This window comes from Tupaia chinensis, unplaced genomic scaffold (assembly GCF_000334495.1).
Source record: "Tupaia chinensis unplaced genomic scaffold, TupChi_1.0 Scaffold146650_1, whole genome shotgun sequence".
Taxonomy (NCBI): domain Eukaryota; kingdom Metazoa; phylum Chordata; class Mammalia; order Scandentia; family Tupaiidae; genus Tupaia; species Tupaia belangeri.
This window is the reverse complement of record NW_006206507.1, coordinates 1,207,078-1,213,420: the sequence shown is the minus strand read 5'-3', so window position 1 is coordinate 1,213,420 and position 6,343 is coordinate 1,207,078.

The window sequence follows — 6,343 nt, the reverse complement described above, 5'->3', positions numbered from 1 at the left end:
AAGTGCTAGTCTTAAGAGTTTATGCAAAACATAGAATGAACAGACTTCTCATTTGTGGAATAGGAAAATTACTGTGTGTTATTTGATCATGATGCTCCTTGCCCACAAAGTTATTTGCCAAGGGTGGTGGTAATAGCGTCTTCTTGGTCTACACTTCTTTCCTAGGAAATGGGTACAGAGGTAGCATGCTAGGATTAGGGATTCATTGAGCATCTACAGATTCCCTGTCACTGGAGACTAGTCTTGTCCTCATATAATATTTGACCTTTTCCTCTTTATCAAATTCATACTTCAGTTACTTGATCCCTAAATACTGAAAGAGCAATCATATTAAAAATCTTATAATAGAACTTTTTGCTTATTTATGAATAATTTGTGTTGAACATATAAAAAAGTGAATGTCTTCTTGACTTTTAAAAGAAATAATTCAAAGAAGTAAATTGATTTTCTCTTCTCATAGCATATTGTGAATAGTTAAAAAAAAAAAGGAGAGATCTTCTAGAAAGAGAAGGAAGACTTTCTTCAATGGTAAGGTTTCAAATTACATTGCAAGAATTTTTGGCATGCCTTTTCCCCCCCTTATTAAGGAATTTTTCAGGAATGTAAAAAAAATTAAGAAAGAAAATAGAAATCAAAGTTGTAAAATGTAGACAGATATTCAGTGCCAAAAAACATGTAAGAGAAGGCAGCAGACAATGATCTCTGATATACAGTGATTCCTTGAGTCAGGCTATATTAGTTGAGGTCTGGGCTCCGTTTACTATTACGTTGGATGACTAACTTGGCCTGTCTATGTCTTAGTTTCCTCATTTATTAATATTATCTAACGATGGTGATGAAGCTATTGATTAGGTAACTCTGAGGATAAAATGAGGTTTTTAATGTTTAAAACTGTCCCTGACCGTAAATTCTGTCTAAGTATCAATTGTTATTCCTGTAATTACAGAATCTCAGCCACAAAGGCACTTTCAGGTCATCCTGCCCAGTTCCTCACCTTCTCACCTAGAGCGAGCATGCTTTCATCAACATCTATGGCATGTGGGATAATAGACAGCTAGGGACTGCTTCTTAGATTATGACATAGTTACAAATTTGGCTTTGATACAAAATGTGGGTGTGTGTATGTACATGTGCACATTTGCTTTATTTTTTTAAGAGGTTTTTGCCTTAGGGCATATGTGCTTGCTGGAGAAAGAGACTGAGACAGAGACAGTGAGAGGAAAAGTGAGAAATCACCCCCTTGAGGGGATGGCCATGGTGTAATCCCTTCCCCAGTCTTCTCCTGGGGTCTTTGGCACACATACACATGCACCTGGCATGAGTTTGAAGCCACCAGGTCCAAGCTATGGTTGCCCATGTGGGAGTCCAGGCAACATAACCATGATGCCATCTGCTGGCCCCTGCACATTTGCTTTCTAGCAACGTTAAACACACAGAGAGACTTTTATTGCCATGTCCTACACCCAGTTGCCCAGCAAAGAGACTCCAAGCTGCAGGCTTAATTTTGGAGTCATTGTGTTATGTGTTCTGAAGTAGTAAATTAGGTTAATTGTGAGGAAGTGGAAGGAGAATGTAGGTGACTTCCAGAAGCCTACAAGGATCCCTAGTGGCTAGAATGATCTCCAGGGAAGAGAGAATATATACCGGTTTTAAAATTCAGTAACGCTAAGTGAACCAGGTATCATTCAAACTGGAGCCATTTTATAAGTGAATAATCAGTAATGTGTTGAAAGGACAAGTGTAAACCAGGATTTGCTCTGCAAACACGAGTAAGAAAGTCATGGTGGTGAAAGAAAGTCACTGTAGTGAGGGAAATGTGAGCATTTATTTGTTGGTGGTGGGATTGAGCATCTATACAAACTTTTTAGAAGGCAATGTCTCAGTATCTATTAAAATTTGCATTTCAGGGGTAGACTTTGACTAGGTAATTCCATTATTAGAGATTTCTTTTCCAGTTATAGAAACATTTGTGTAAGTCACCAAAGTTATAATTTTAGTTGAACTTTATGAAATTTCTGGGTTTTGTCTATTTGTGAGTGCTAAAGGGGCAATTTTATATCATTTAAATTAATAAAATGTTCAGGAGTTGATTTAGGTTTTGTGGGGCCTAAAGCTTATATAATTTGAGGACTTCTTTTAAAAAAGAATTTTTAAGATCTTTGTTTTTTAAATTTTATAAAAATATTTTATTGTGATAACACATATTTAGGGCTTTTCCCAACACTATGAAAAAGTAAGGGCAAATGAGAACTCCTAAAACTTAAATTATACTATGCAAATATGTATTTTGTTAAATTACTAAATATTTTAAAAATCAGAAAACTCATTTTCTTGACTATACTTGAATAAGAATGGCACTGCGATATATTACATATGGAGATGTAAATTAGGGTGAGAATTCTTAAAAGCACTTTGTTAATACATAGCAAGAGCCTTAATTTTTTTTTTTACTCTGTATCCAAATAATGTTATTTTGGGGTATCTATTCAGTGAAATTAACCTCAAATTATTTTATTTTTTTAACATTTAGCTCTGTGATCTATTTGGAATTAATCACGGTATTTGGTATCAGATTCAGATCCAATTTTATTTTTTTTGGAAATGGCTATCCAGTTGTGCCAACATGATTTATTTATTCTTATTTTATTTTTATGACTATTATTTTAATTTGTCAGAGAGTGCATATACTAGCTGGAGAAAGAAAGAAAGGGGAAGTGAGAATACACTTCTCATGGAGTATGGTCTCACTACAATTCTTTCTCTTCTACCTCTCCACACTTTTGGGATTTTGGACACACACAGCAGGCCTGGACTTTTCTCTAATCCACCTGGTCTGGGACTCTGAACCATGAAGTTGTCATGTGGGATCCAGCTGCCTTATCAAACAGGTCATGGGCTGATCCTTATTATTATTTTTAATTGAAAAATAAGATTATATATATTTATGATATATAGCATGATGTTTTGATATACATATATATGTATATGCATACACACACATACAACAGTACTTCAAAAAGGTTTTTAAAAAAATGTATGGACTTCAAATTTTTTTTGCACCAAAAATTTCATTTTTCCATGAATGTTTTGAAGTCCTCGTGTGTGTGTATGTGTAGAAAAGACTAAATCAAGCTAGTTAACATATTCATACCTCATATACTTTTTTTTTGTAGTGAGAACATTTAAAATACACTCTTAGCAATCTTCAAGTACACAAACACATTATTACTAATTGTGTCTCCATGTCAAGCAGTAGACCACCAGAACTTATATTTGCTGTCCAACTAAAATTTTGTATCCTTGACCAACATCTTTCTAATACACCCCAGCCTATCTGCTTTTGCCCAGCCTCTGGTAATCACCATTCCACTTTTTTGCTTAAAATCCCACTGGCTATTTAGGATCTTTTATGGTTTCACATGAACTTTAGGGTTGTTTTATGTGAAAAATTTCATAGAGTTTTAATAGGCACTACATTGAATCTGTACATTGTTTTTGAATATGGACATCTTAATAGCATTAGTTCTTCTACTCTACAAACACAGGATATCATTTCATTTATTTGTGCCTACTTCAATTTGTCTCATTGTTTAATAATTTTAAGTGTAAATATCTGTCACCTCTTAATTTTTCTGTTTCTTTTTTCTTTTGTAACCATTATAAATGAGTTTGATTTTTGATTCTCTTTTATAGATAATTATTAGTATATGGTAATGCTATAAATTTTTGCCTGTTGATTTTGTATCTTGCAACTTTACTGAAATTGTTTATTAGTTCTAACTTTTTTCTTTCAGTGAAGTCTTTAGGGATTTCTATGTATAAGATTATGTCATTTGCAGAGGTAGTTTAAATTGTCTCTTTCTGATTTGGTTACCTTCCATTTCTTTCTTTTGCTTAGTTATTCTAGCAAGTAGTTCCAATACTGTGTTGAATAGAACTAGTGAGGGTGGGCTACATTGTCTTGTTCCTGATCTTAGAGGAAAATTTTTCAACCTTTTACTGTTCAGTACGATGCTAGCTGTGTGTGTGTCTCATATAGCCTTTACTGTACTTAGCCACATCCCTCCTCAACCTCCTCCTCTTCCTCCTTTTTTAAAATTTGTTGTAGAGCACATGCACTCACTGCAGAGAGATGGGGAGCAGGCTGAGAAAAGATCGCCCAAGGGGGATGGCCATGCCACAATCCTTTCTCCTCCATTCTTCTCTTCCTATTTTGGGCACACATGCACATGCACTTGGAGTGTTTTTCAGTCTGCTGGGTTCAGGACTTGAACCGTGTAGTTGGCCATGTGAGATCCAGCTGCCTTCACCACGATGCCACCAGCCAGCCTGCCACATTCCTTCTATACCTAATTTGTTAGCGCTTTTTCTCCTCCTCCTCTGCCTCTTCCTCTTTTTCTTTATGGTTTAGAGCTTTTAATCATGGAAGATTGTTAAATTTTGTGAAATGCTTTTTTTCTTCATCTTTTGAAATAATTATATGGTTTTTGTCCTTCATTCCGTTATGTGGGATATCACATTTATTGATTTGTGTATGTTGAGCCATCCTTGAATCTCAGGGATAAATCTTACTCAGGCTTAGTGGATAATCCTTTCAATGTACTGTTGACTTTGCTTTATTGGAATTTTGTTGAGAATTTTTTCCCCATGTTTATCAGGGATATTGGCCTGTAATTTTCTTTGCTTGTAAAGACCTTGATAACCTTGGTATCAGAGTAATGATGGCCTCCTAAAATGAATTTGGAAGTATTCTATTTTCTTCAATTTTTGGGAAGAATATGAAGATTGCTATTAATTCTTATAATATAAATATTTGATAGAATTCAGCAATAAAGCTATCAGGTTCTGGGCTTTTCCTGAGACGAGAACAGAGGAGAAAGAATTGCAGCATGGCTATCCTCTCTGGTCTCTGGAGGGTGATTTCTCATTTTCCCTCTCTCTGACAAGCCCACATACCCTATGGCAAACCCCCCCCCCTAAAAAAAAAGGAATACATTAGACTTCTGAAATACAAATGTGGCGTGGGAAAGAGCCTTTACACCAGATTTGTGTGGCTCCAGACAAATCCTTGTGGTTTCCAACAAATCATTTACCTTCTTATGCTTTATTACGTATCAACCCGATATGTACACATTGGATACTTCTCCAGACTTGAAATTTACAGGACAAATTTTAACCTCTTTTGAAAAGGAACTTCAATGGCTTTTTGGAAGAAGGCAATATTTTCCACACTAACTTCCTGCCCAGACAATTCCACCAGCAAGGGCTTATTAGGGAAAGCCTTTGTTGGACTATGGGTGAGACGAGATGATCCCTACCCCTCATGTTCGACCAATAGTAATTTACTCTGAAATTTTATCTAGATCATTTAAAAAGGTAGAGTTAAAAAGAAGCCTTTATACCTGTTGTCTGTGTTTTAATAAACATGTCACTAGATTGTATATTGAGCTTGCCAGAGACTAATGAACAAACTGTGGCTGAAAATCTGGAGAAAGACTCAAGTTTCTGTTCCCTTCTGGTAAAGGACAGTGTCAGATACGAGAGCGAGCGAGCCAGGCAGAATGACAGTAGCTTTGTGAACCTGACTGTAGATTAGCTGCTCTTTGCCTGAAATGCCAGCTTCTGGATGGCTCTATGAAAATGCCCTTTACAGGCCAGCTGGAGGCACGAAGGGTAAGTCAGCTAGATCCCACATCGCCAACTTTGTGGTTCCAGCGTCAGACCTGGCAGCTTGAAAAACACACCGTGTGTGTGTGTGTGCGAGAGAGAGAGAGAGAATGCCCAAAATCCTGAGAGGAGAATGAAGGAGACAGGATTGAGATATGGTCATCCTCCCCATACAGGGTTTGGTGGGGGAGAGTAGTGGTGGTGATTTCTCACTTTCCCTGTGTCTGTTTCTATCTAGAGACTGGTACTGGTGAGCATACACTCTCTACAGCAAAAAAAAAAAAGTGAAAGAAAGAAAGAAAAGCCCTTTTTACATTTCACTCTCCTTCTAAATGGTAATTCAACACTTGTAATGCATTGTAAGTGTCTCCAGTTTTACTCAGAGTCCTCTGAGAGCTTTAGAAACTGTACTTTCATAATGAGTTACATTATTTTGAAATGACTTCATTGGAAAGATTCTGATTCCATTAATTTTTTATTTCTGTTTTCACTTGCACATTCCTCCCCCAAAATCAATAGGATTTTTCCAGTCAAATAGAGCACATTGCAAAATTGAATAATGCCATTCAAGTCGTATAACTTTAAATAATTACATTTTAAGTATCTTTTAATTGCCAAAGCAGTTGCTACATATATAACAGTTTGGTATTGAGCACTATTTTCTCACAAATAAGTT